Source organism: Pipistrellus hanaki (genome assembly GCF_964339955.1).
Source record: "Pipistrellus hanaki genome assembly, chromosome: 3".
Lineage (NCBI taxonomy): Eukaryota > Metazoa > Chordata > Mammalia > Chiroptera > Vespertilionidae > Pipistrellus > Pipistrellus hanaki.
The window spans coordinates 136917761-136931743 of NC_140505.1; positions in this window are offsets into that span (position 1 = coordinate 136917761).

Here is a 13983-nt window from a genome sequence, read left to right on the forward strand (position 1 = left end):
GAGGACTGGGCACCACCATCATTGTGACAGAGTGATAGTTACTTTGCATATTACCCTTTTACTAAATAGGATATGTGTGTTTGTGTGTTTGTGTGTGTGTGTGTGTGTGTGTATTATTTTTAGATATCAATGATTAAGCTCTAACCAAAACTGTAGATTAGAAAATTTTGAGAATAATATAAAAAATGTCACTTTTTTTAACTTTTAACATTTCCAAAGTGCCTCATTATAATCTCAATACAAAAAATTAGAGAGTGAAAACACTTTTTTTAACTTTTAACATTTCCAAAGTGCCTCATTATAATCTCAATACAAAAAATTAGAGAGTGAAAAGGTGTCAGCACTAAATTAGGTAAATTAAATTAATATTTTCATTATAAACCATCAAGTCAGTTAGCATTTATTTACTTGCTTTGTTTTTTATTTTTATTTTTTAATTGATTTATTGGGGTGTTACTATAACTCCCATTTGTAACTATGAAACTCCAATTAAGTGATTTTGCTAAGGTTATACAATGAAGGGGGTCTTTAGACTCTAATTTTTATGCCCACTCAAAAACATTCTTGAATTTCTGTAACTGGAAGTTTCCATAACTATTTTTTAGTTTGCCTTAGGAAATAATTACCAAGATATTCTATAACACATCTATCCATCAACATGTATTTATTTATCAAGTGTTGATCATGCCATAGCAACTGTGGGAATAAATCAATATCTATTTTTCTTATATTCTTTCTTCTCCCTCTAATCTGTTATTTACTTTAAGTAGCTGCTTCTTGTTCTTTTCAGAGTATCCTTGGATAGTTAGAACTACATCAGCAATATTGTGCTTAATATAAATGCCATAATATTTTATGGACTTGAAAAAAATAGAGCATAATAATAAAGTTACCATATTGGAATTTACCTAATAAGCATATAATAAAATATTTCTAGGAAGGATAAAGGTAAGAATAAACAAAAGTTAATTTAAAACACAGTAATTAAAACTTATCATGTTAGAATGAAGTTTGGTGTGGCTCAAAATCTTAGAACTATTTAGAGAATATTACAAGAAGGAAAAATTTGACTCAGTAAAAAAATTCAAAACTTTAACTGTGTAGTCATTTTTAAAACTTCATAAGTAAAATTTGAATCTTTAAATTATTTTAAATAATATTCTAATTATATAATATTTACAAGTGAATCAAGAAACCAAAATCTTGAATAAGAATGACAGGATTCTGCTTAGCTACCTACAGAGAGTAACTGTTCCTTGCTTATGAAATGTCTCCCATTCACACCAACATTTCTATCCTGCCAAATGATATTTTAATATAAGTAGTCGTAATGTAAAAAAAAAAAAAAAATCTGGTTTTTAAGCAATATATTGTTCTATGCACTTTTAATTATTGAATAGCACTGTTTATCTTCCAAAGTGATATCAACACACTTATTAAAAAATATATGTAGTTGGATAACCAGTTACTTTCCATGTTAGGATTGATATTATATGCCAACAATTACTATGCTGAAATCAAACTCTGAAAACAAGAAACATCAACATATGGAGTACAAATTAAAATACATTATAGTAAAAAAAAAAAAAAAGAAAAAGAAAGAAAGAAAATAGGAAATCAAACCTGGAATAACGATGCATAATGCATGGAGTTAAAGCCAGACCCTAATGCATTCTTACGTTCATTAAATTTGACCCTGCTAATGAGCAGTCCTGGCCAGAAGAGCTTTAAAGTAATTAGTTAGCACAAAACCACTGAGAGAAAAGAGGTGGATCACACGAGTCAGATAAAACGTGTACCAGTTTTTTCATGTGTTAGATGAAGATGCTCCTAAATTCTCTATGTTTCAGAATCCAATTCAGGATGGCAACATAAGAAGATCTCGAACTCACCTCTTCACAAGGACATCCTGATTTTGCAGCTAGATATGGAACAATTTTTTCTTTTAAAAAAAGATTGCAACTTTTAATTTTATTTATTTAATTTTTGTTTTTAGTCCTCACCCAAGGATGTTTTTCCATTGATATTTGGAGAGAGTGGAGGGAGGGGGAGAGGAGAGAAACATTGATGTGAGAGAGACAACCAAACATTGGTTGGTTGCCTCCCACATTAGTCCTGACCAAAGCCAGGGATCAAGCTTGCAACTGAAGTTTGTGACCTTGACTGAAACCAAACCTGGAACCCTTCAGTCCACAGGCTTATGCTCTATCCACTGAGCCAAACCAGTTAGGAGTAGAACAATTTTTCTTAAGAAAACCTAAAGGCTGGGTGAGTGATGACTATACACCAGGCAAATGATAAGCATAGAGACAAACTACAAAAACAGCCAGTAAACAATGAACAAAATGGCAATAAATACATACCCACTAATATTTATTTTAAATGTGTATGAGCAAAATTCTCAAAGCAAAACCCACAGAGTGATTGAATGAATAAAAAAGGAAGACCTTTTACCTGCTGCCTACAAGACTAACTTTACTATTTATATGTAAAAACACAAGCAGATAGAAAGTGAGTAAATGGAAAGAATCTTATTATCATCACAATAGATGCAAAAGGATTTGACAAAATTCAATAAATTTCTGTAATAAAAATTCTTCAAAAAGTGACCATAGAGGAGAGTATCACAACATAAAAAGACCATATATGAAAAGGTTATAGCTAACATCATACTCAAAGGTAAAAATCTGAAAGCCTCTCCTGTTAGGTCAAAAACAAGAGAAGAACAGCCCATTCTCACCACTTTTATTCAACACTAGAGGCCCAGTGCACGAATTCATGCACAGGTGGGATCCTTCTGGGTGGTCTGCAGGGAATGGGCCGAAACCCACAGTCCAATGCCGCCTGCAGCTCCTACCTGCTGCTCCTGACCATCCCACCCCCACTGCGCCTGCTGTGGGCTTGCATCCAATCAGTCCTGATTAGGAGAGGCTCTCACTGCCCAGCAGTGCTCGCCATCTGTGAGGCCTGTGTCTATCACCCTTTCAAGGGAGAAGTTTGTGGGATTGGGCTGAAACCTGCTCTCCAACATCTCCCAAGGGGTCCCGGATTATGGGAAGGTGCAGGCCAGGCCTGTGCACAATTGGGCTAGGAAGGGGCCACAGGAGGGCTCCAGGGCTTGTCCAGCCCATCTTGCTCAGTCCCAACCAGCAGCAAGCTAACCTAACAGTTGGAGCATCTGCTCCCTAGTGGTCAGTGCATGTCATAGCGACTGGTTGACCAGTTGACTGTCTGCCCCCTGGTGGTCAGTGCATGTCATAGTAAGCAGTTGAGCAGCCTTGGCACATCATTAGCATATTGCACTTTGATTGGTTGTTTGATTGTTCTGTTGTTTGGTCTATTTGCATGTTACCCTTTTATGATATAGACTAGAGGCCAAGTGCACAAAATTACTACATGGAGGGGGGTTACCCAGCCCAGGCTGCACCCTCTCCAATCTGGGAACTCTCAGGGGATGTCTGACTGCAGGTTTAAGCCCGATCCAGCAGTCAGACATCGCTCTCACATTCTGGGACTGCTGTCTCCTAACCACTCACCTGCCTGACTGCCTGATTGCCCTTAAACTCTTCTGCCTGGGAGCCTGATCACCCCTAACTGCTCTCTTGCCAACCTGATTGATGCCAAACTGTTCCTTGTTAGCCCAATCACACTCAACTGTCCTCCTCTGCTGGCTGTTTGCCCCCAATTGCCCAATCCTGCAAGCCTGATTTCCCACAGCTGCCCTCCCTTGCTGACCATCTTGTGCCAATTTAGGCCTGATCCAGCAATCAGACATCCCTCTCCCAATCTGGGATAATTGGCTCCTAACCACTTGCCTGCCTGCCTGCCTGCCATATCACCCGTAATCCCTTTGCCTGCTAGCCTGATAGCCCCACCTTGCCCCCCTGCTGGCCTGATTGCCCCTAACTGCCTCTGCCTGCCTGCCTGATCGCCCCTAACTGCCTCTGCCTGCCTGCCTGATTGCCCCTAACTTCCCTCTTCTGCAGCCTGATGGTCCCTAATTGCCTCTGCCTCAGCCCCCAACACCATGGCTTTGTGTGGAAGGAAGTCAGACGTCTGCAAGATGGCTGGTTGACCCGATCTAATTAGCATATTACCCTTTTATTAATAGATACGTATCAATAGATTATATAGTATAGGAAAAAAAGAAAATAGTGTTGTATAACTAGCCCTCTCTACAAGGTACTGTTTGTTCTATCCATGTATTTGGTCCTCACATATCTTACAATTTGGGGGATGTAGAGTAAAATGAGAGAGATTTATTGTAATTTTAGTGCATCTACAGAACAAAGACTGAGATCTGGCCTGGCTATATTCTTTCTGGATTTCTTATATATCATTTCTATGCTGATAGAGTACTATGATATACTTTACTTCTTGGCTATATGTGAATAAATTTATGTTCCTGGCCAGCAGTTTGTGGATGCATTCTTCAGGATTTATCAGCTCCAGGTACAATAGCATAAGTACAGAAATATGAGCTGAGCACCATAAAACCTCTTATATATATCGAATGCCATTTTGTTAAAAATTTTCTTGATAACCTTCCCTTCTGTTCATGCCCCAAGAACATTACTATCCTTTCTATTTCCCTCAATTCATATGAATAATGATTATGGTTCATGATGGTCTTCAGGTATAATATTGTTTATGTATCTCTTAATACCTGAAATTCCATTGGGATGGGGATCAGGGAACATATTTTTCACTGATGTGTACTTTGAGGTTCTTAGTGATGTTTTGTGAGCACCTTGTATATTGACTGAAAAATCTAAAGATGTGCAGTTGTGCAATTTAAATAATGCCTAAATGATGCATATAATGTATTTGACCTAATAACATGATCATAACTCCAAGTACCTAAATAAAGTGTGAACATTTCAAAAAAAATAACAGAGATATTTCACTACATATAGCCACAAAGCATATTTTATAAATGTTAGATAGTTAATATCCTGCATATAGTTTTGAATATCCTATCTCCAATCTGATAAGACTTACATACAAAGGGGGAGTTATGAGGTTACCAAATTCACTGCATATGTGGGAAGCAGGTATACTTCATAATAAAATATACATAATGTTATAGCATAAAGATGTAACAGAGTCTAAAGTAGTTATTAAATTATTTACCAGTATTTTAGGTCAATTTCTTTTTCACATATGAATTCATGATTTGCCATATTATAATATTTTATATATTACTTCTTCCAAAAATGGCAATTCCTACATAAATTATAAAAAGCTAGAAAATACAAGTTGATTAATTTTTTAGCCATTCAAAGACTGGAGTCCATAGAGTGCAACACATTGAAAATTTTAGAAACCTTGAAATGAAATAAAAATATTTTGTGTGGGACAAAATGTGATTCTTTGGGAGCCATAAGACAGACTGTGATAGTGATAATGGTCCCTCCAAAGATGTCCATGTCTTAATCCCAGAACCAATGAATATGGCATGCTACATGGAAGAGGAAAATTAAAGCGGCTTACCTGCTGGATTTAAGACAAGATGTTATCTGGAATTATGTACTAACAGAGGTCCATAAAGGTGGGAAAGGGGGACCAAGAGCAGTACAATATGGGAAGGACTCAGGCTACCTTTATAACTTTGAAGATAAAGGGCCAAGTGCATCCTCTAGAATCTGGAAAAGATAAGGAAATAAATCCTATCCAGAGTCCACAGAAAGGAAGCAGCCCTGGCAACACTTTGGTTCTATTCCAGTAAGATCTGTGTCACACCTCGGACCTACATACTGTAAAAAAAAAAAAAAAAAAAAAATAGACTGTGTTGATTAAGCCACTAAGTTGATAATTTGCTAGAGCAACCATGAAAACCTCTTGGAATTATATGCTGTTTTTAAAATAAACTATTTTTTCTTTTTTAAGTAAATCTTTATTGTTCATATTATTACAAATATTCCTCATTTTCCCCCCTCCATTGCTCCCCTATAAAGATGTAACTTAATTAACATAAATAATGTGTAAGATGTGCCAGTCAGACAAACATAACAAACACAGAACAAGTATATACTGTTAAGATGGAATAGATTTCAGAAGAAGAAATGTCATTAGAGATTTTTTAAAAGGCCATTTTATAAACAGATGCATTCTCTAGGCAGGCGTGGCAATCATAAATGCCTATGTACCTAAAAATGGAGCTACAAAAAAAAAAAAAAAAAGGTGAAAACTGATACCTCTGAAAGAAAAAATGCTTTCAACAATTTATAGAATCAGTAGAAAGAAAATCAGTAAAGATATCGGTGACCTGAACACTAGTACCAATTTAACCCAATTGACAGTTACAAAAACTGAACTCAAGAAGATCAGAAAACATATCCTCTACCAAAGCACATAATCCATTATCCAACATAAGATTAAAAAAAATAAATCTTAACAAATTAAAACAAAAATTATGACAACTGTGTTTCCAGATCACAAGAGATTGAAATTAGAAATTAATTACAGAAATAAGTGTGAACAATAAGCACAAATATTTGGAAATACAGACATATTATTTTAAATGACATTTGGGCAAACAAGGGACATGGAAAGGAAATTTTAAAATATTTTAACCAGCAAAAAAGAAAATATTTTAAAATTGTTGGCCACAGCACTCAATGCTTTCATAAGAAAATGAGAGAGAATAGATTGGTTGCATAGAAACTAGATGAAGAAGAGCAATAAACCAAAAGGAAATGCAAGTAAATGAAATAAGGAAGAATAATTCAGAAGTTAATTAAATTTAAAACCATAAAGAAATAGAACTAATGAAAACAAAAATTATTTTTAAAAAATAAAGATTTATTTTTGAAAAGATGAATAAAATGGATACACCCATAGTCACACTGACCAAGAGAAAACCTTTTTACTTTGAGAAGTATATGAAGTCTGAAGCACTATAAGAAAAGAAGACACTAATTGCTAATGTTGAAATGAAAATAGGGAGGGTGACAGCAGTAACCACAGAGATTAAAAGGAAAAAGGATATCACAACAAACCCTATATCCATCAATATGATAACTTATTTGAAATGTTACAGTTCCTTGAAAGGCATGACTTACCAAAAACTAACTCAAGAAGCAATAGTTACCCAAAGTGTGAATCACCCCTCACATCATGCAAAGGAGAGGGAAACAATGATGGCTACTGCCAGGAGATGCCTCTACATCACCTGGCTCTGGTGACCGGCAGAGCTTATGCTCCTGCGTCCCACAGGACTGTAAGCAACAGAGAAAATGTTCCTAAACAGCTACCACCCCAAGACACCGCACAAGACAATAGATCCAGGCTTTAGTATTTCTGTGAAAGAAGCGATCAGCTTATCATCATAGCTACAGCCTCAGAGGTAGGCTTCTAATTAAACACAAATATATGGGCTAATTATAAACCTTCCTTGAGACCTAGGAAGACAGCTATTGACATTGTGCTCTCCTTTGACCACGCTCCAGAGTACTAGCAGCTCTCAGAAGGAAGCTCCTATATATATCTAATGGGTTGGTTTTTGTGGCTGCCACCCAGGGGCATCCCTTGATCCCCTGTCTCAAGCAAAACGAAGAAATAGAGAAATATATTCTAAACAAAATAAAATAAATCCTTATTAAAAAAAAAAAAAAAACACCAAAAAACAAAACAAAACACAAAACCTTAATGAAATGAAGAGAATTCATGTACCTAATAAAGAATTCAAATTAATTGTCATAAAGATTCTCACCACACTTGGGAGAAAACCAAATACAGATATCATGTCACCTGTGAATAATGACAGCTTTACTTCCTCCTTTCCAATTTGGATGCCTTTTATGTCTTCTTCTTGTCTGGTTGCTGTGGCTAGAACCTCCAGTACTATGTAACAAAAGAGTGGTGAAAGCAAACATCTGTCTTATTCTGTTCTTAGGGGATATAGTTTTAGTTTTTGCCAGTTGAGTATGATGTTGGCTGTAAGTTTATGTTTATTATGTTGAGGCATGGTTCCTTATTTCCACTTTGCTGAGAGATTTTATTGAGAAAGTGTGTTGGATTTTGTCGAATGCTTTTTCTGCATCAATTGATATGATCATGTGATTTTGTCATGCAATATGTTTAAGTGATGTATCGCATTTATTGATTTGTAAATATTGTATCAGCCTTGCATCCCCGGAATAAATACTACTTGGTCGAGATGTATGATTTTTTTAAATGTATTTCTGGATTTGATTTGCCAATATTTTGTTAAGGATTTTAGCATCTATGTTCATTGGGGATATTGTCCTGTAATTCTTTCTTTGTAAAGTCTCTATCTGGTTTTGGAATTAGAAGAAACATATGCAGCAAAATCTCATACATCTCCTAAGTAATATGCTTACCAATACAACTCCTAAGTCAAATGGAAACTTAAGGACAAAATATACAATTGAGACTACATCAATATAAAAATCTTCAGCACAGCAAAAGAAACCATCAACAAGATCAAAAGAGAGCTTACTGCAGGGAATAACATTTGCCAACGATACATCTGATAATGGGTTAATTTCAAAAATATATAAGGAACTCATACAATTTAACAAAAGGAAGACAAATAATCCAATTTAAAAATTGGCAAAGGACCTAAACAGACACTTCTCCACACTCAACATACAGAAGGCCAAGAGATATGAAAAACTGCTCAAAGTCACTGATCATCAGAGAGATGTATATTAAAATGACAAGGAGGTGTCACCTCACAGCTGTCAGAATGGCTATCATCAGCAAATCAACAAATGACAAGTCCTGGCAAGAATGGGGAGGAGAGGGAACCCTATTATACTGCTGGTGGGGATGCAGACTGGTGCAGCCACTGTGGAAAACAGTATGGAATTTCCTCAAAAAATTAAAAATTGAACTCCCATTTGACCCAGTGATCCTACTTCGAATATATTCTAAGAAATCTGAAACACCAATCAGAAGAATATATACACCCCTATGTTCTTAGCAGTGCTATTTAAATAGCTAAGATTTGGAAACAGCCCAGGTAGATGAGTGGATAAAAATAGTTGTACTTATACACCATAGAATAGTATGCAGCAGTAAAAAAAGAAGGACCTCTTACCATTTGTGACAGAATAGAGGGACTTGGAGAGTATTATGCTAAGTGAAATAAGCCAATCAGAGAAAGAAAGGTGTCGCACGATTTCACTCTTATGTGGAATCTGATGAATAAAATAAACGGATGAACAAAATAAATCCAGAGACATAGAAGCAGGGAACAGACTGTGACATCTGAGAGGAAAGGTGTGGTTGGGTGGGTGGGTAGAAAGTGATCAACCAAAGAACTTGTATGCATTTAAGCATAGCCCATGGACACAGACAATAGGACGGTGAAGGCCTGGAGTGTGGGGGAGGACAGGCTAGAAGAGATCAATGGGGGAAAAGGGAGACCCATGTTAATACTTTCAACAATGAAGATTTTTTTTTTTAAATCCTTCCTAAATCTCCATGCTGCTCTCTACTCAATCCCTTCTATACAAGGTAAAAATGGGTCTTCCAGTGTCCCGATGGCTGCATGTAAGCTCACCAGAGTGATGAAGAACAGAAAGGGTTTGAAAACATGGATCCCTCCTGCCTCTTTCCCTTCACAAGCCAGCTCCTTTCCTAGTTTTCCCATCGCTCGGCATATGACAACAACATATACTCCATCAGATCAAAACTCCAAGTGTCATTCTTGATGGGTTTGTGTCTCTCCAGCTCAGTATTCTATCATTAACACTCCTGCTGGTTTTACCTCTAAAAAACTTCACAATTTAGTCACTTCTCACCAGTTCCATCTGTTTCACTGCTAGGCAATTTTTTTTTTTTTTTTTTAATCACCTCTCATAGATCTCCTTCAATGGTTTCTTCTCTAGCTTTCTCTGTTTCACTATTTTCTCATTATAGTTTATTTTCCAATAAATGCCTCACTCCTTTTCCTAACGTATATATCAGGTCATTATCATTCTCCTACTTAAAACCTTTCTACTTTTCATAGTATATGGAGTCCAATGTAAATAACTTACTAAGATTTATAGAATGATGAAATACCTTGTAAAGCCAATATGATGATACAATTGTTATATTATTTTGTCTATCACTTGAAATTCAACACTACAGTTTACCTGTATTAAGTTACTTCTATCTTTCTTACTGCGTTTTCAATAAGTTTGGTCTTTTTACTTGCATTTCATGTTGGCCATAATTGCATCCCAGAGATTTCCATGGCTCACTGATCCTTATCATCTACATTCCATCCCAAATGTTAATCAGTCAAAAAAGCCTTTTCTGATTGTATTAGAATTCAGTTTCCACTTGTTTACCACAACTCCCTATTGCATTTCTCTGATTTTATTTTTTAGAGAACTTCTCAACATCTGAAATTCTAATTTCATGTTTTATCTATTGATACATTCATGCCAATATGTTTCCCCAGAAGAACATATGATAGATGAAGGAAGTAAAACATTTTTATATGCTTAGTCCTCCAACACCTTAAACCAGGGGTCCTCAAACTTTTTAAAGTGGGGGCCAGATCACGGTCCCTCAGAGAGCTGGAGGGCCGGACTATATGAACTACTAATCCCTACTGTAACACCTTGGCTGCGCTCACTGCCCAAAAAACCTGGCGGGCAGGAACAGACTCCCCTGGGGGCTGCATGTGGCCCGCGGGCCGTGGTTTGAAGACCCCTGCCGGGCTTAAACTATACCTAATAGTAGGTTCTTTATATTTGTTGAATGAATAAATTAATTAATGTAATTGTAAAGACTCCCTTGTACCTATCAATACAAAGTGAGACAATTTTGTAGGAGAAGGTTCAGTGTTTTCAAAATATTTTTAGACTTTTAGAAAATATGTAGTGAATAAGCTCTCTATTTTGATAATTCTATAACTTATTTATAATAAAAACTGATAGGTAAATGTCATATTTATTATTTTGAATTATTTAAATCAGAAAATTTTTATTTAACAATAAAATTAAAACCCAATATATATAATAATTTATTAATTTTTAAAATAGCTATTAAAGAATAGTTTATCACAATGATGTCTCTACTGTAGGAGACTTGATCTGGTCATTTATTGTTTGTTTGTCTTTTTAGAACATGCTGCAACTAACCTTCTGTATTATTTATTTGAATTGCAGTGATACATCCCAACCCCCAATTCATAGCCTTTTGGGATCTTTCATCCATTCCTTTCATATCTGATGAGCTCAAATTTATGTCTTCAAAGTTTACTTACTCCTGAACTCCAGGCAGTTCTGTGTTTCCAATGCCCCATTGTACATCTTTACATGAATATTATTTAAGATACTTTAAATTAAATTCTTAAGGCATCATAATGTGGTTCTTAAGATCCCTGAATTTAAATTCCAATTCCTATAAATTCAAGTTTCACTTGTAAAATTAAGATAGAAAAGTACCTACCTCTTAGGCAGGATTAACCCTAAAGTTACAATGAGCTAAATCATATAAAGCATCAGGCAAATAGTAAGTGGTACATAAGTATTTAGTTATTGGCAATAGATGCTGCCATTGGAATTTGTATTGATGACTATCACATTTTTATATTTTATGAAATAAGTGACTGATAATTAAACATCTATTTTTTTAATTAATATGTTCTTTCTTAAGTGATTAAAGTATAACTATGGAATTTTTGTGATGATATTCGCTTTTATTCAGTAATATTTATTTAACACTTATAATGTACCAAACATGATAGAAAATATTAGGAATTTAAAATACTAACTAACCTTTATGTTTTTCTTAAAAGACTCATAGTAAAATGACATTCAGAGAGAAAAACACTCCTTTGCATTATGATATGATAGTTACGGTATAGGTCCAAGACCTCCCACAAATATTTGACTCCTACCCTCAATTTCCTCACTTGTATAATATGTTGTTTGATATTATAGTTAATAACCATCCCAGTTCTAAATATTATATACTGATAAATGGCCCCAAAATTAGTATTGTATACTTATCTAAAAAACAAATAAAGATGATATGTGTCCTTTACATCTATTTCCATTAATTCTTTCAAAATTGTAGGAGATTTTTTGTTTTTCATTTGTGTGTTATTTTTGGCATAAAACTGCAGGTGAAATAGATTATCTATTATGTCTCTTATTTTTACCATGGGTCAAAAAAATATCAATATTCACTACCTATGAGAGATTGTACCTATGTTCTCATTATTCCCCCCAAGTCAAAGTATCTATCTTTCATTAATATTCCTGCTTTGCTATGTAGGATTATAATAAAATGTCAACCTGTGAAATTTGGCAGTACATGAAATCACTGTGGGAAGTCTCCTAGATTAAAGAGTAGTCTTTAATATCTTTGTTCCCTCAACAGAGCTGTAGGACTAATTGGCAACTTGAATCACTCACAAAAGCAAGCATTTTTCAATATAATAGCAGGAATTTTCAGGTAAATTATAACCTACAACTCTGAAATTTTCTAGTCAGTAGCCAAGGAAACTCTGACAGTTATTTAGTTTTGGTGTCCATTCTCAATTACAATCCCAGTAACTGGTGCAAAGATTTTGCTATTTTGAATCAATTTTTATCTAATTTTAGATTTGAGAAGCAAAATATTTGCTAACTAATTAAGTCTATTTTAATTAAACTTATTGAAGTTATATTGGTTAATAAGATTCTACATGGTTTAAGTGCATAATTCTATGACACATGACCTGTACATTGCATTGTATGCTCACAACCCAGTCAAATCTTCTTCCATCTCCACATAGTTGACCCCTTTACCCTTCACTATCCCCTGTCTCTCTAGTAACTACCAAACTGTTGCTTGTGATTATGAGTTTTCAAGAAAATAATTTTCTTTATTTTTCCTTACAGATGAGCCCTTAAAAATAGTTAATCAATGAGTGGTTTAAACTATGACTTTTTAAGAATGTTTGCAACACTCATTGGCATTAGATTACTTTTTAACATTGATGATGCCTCTAGATATTTTAAAAATACATTTTGTTATTAGGCAGAAAAAATCCTGAAGCATATACTTTATTTTTAAAAAAATTATATTTGTTGGGGTGATATGAGTTAATAAAGTTATATAGGTTTCAAGTGTAAAATCCTATAATATAGCATCTGTGCATTACATTATGTGCCTACCACCCAAAGTCAAATTTCTCTGTCACCATAAATTTGACCTCCCTTATCCTTTTGACCTCCTCTTTCTCTCTGGGAAAATTGGAAAGCCACATGCAAGAAATTAAACTGGACATCTATTTGTCACCATATATAAAAAAATTAACTCAAAATGGATCAAAGACTTAAATTATAAAACCTCAAACAAAAAAATTTACAGACAAGAAAATATAGGTACTAAACATAGACTGTAGTCTTAGAGAGGCTTTTCTGAATTTGATCTTAGAGGCAAGGGAAGTAAAAGCAGAAATAAATGACTGAGACTATATCAAACTAAAAAGCTGAAGCAGAGGACCCTTTTCCCGTTCCCACGTGGGACTTTTCACTTGTTCTTCAATAAATATCTTTCCTATAAAAACAAAAATAAAAAGTGGAAGCATATACTTTCAATAGTATTACAACTATTACTCCTGACCTTTAAGATCAAAATATAAGGTGTAAATATTTATATTTAAAAATGCATAAGTGAAAAGTTTATAATTCCCTTTTTATTAAACATTTCCAGAATGGGTCATCTATAATAATAAAAGTTCCTCCACTGTGAAGTTCATTTTCTCTTCCTTTCACAACTTTACTCTGAAAGAATGTCACCTCAAGTAGTTTAGCACTGAAGGGATGGGAAATTACGTTCCAATATTTTAAGGGAGAAGGGCTGGTATCCTATATAATAAAAGGCTAATATGCTAAGTATCCGGTTGTCCAGTCAGCTATTCAACCAATCAAAGTGTAATATGCTAATGATATGCTAAGGCCACTCAAATGCTTGCTATGACATGCACTGACCACCAGGGGGCAGACCCTATGACCAGTAGTGTTG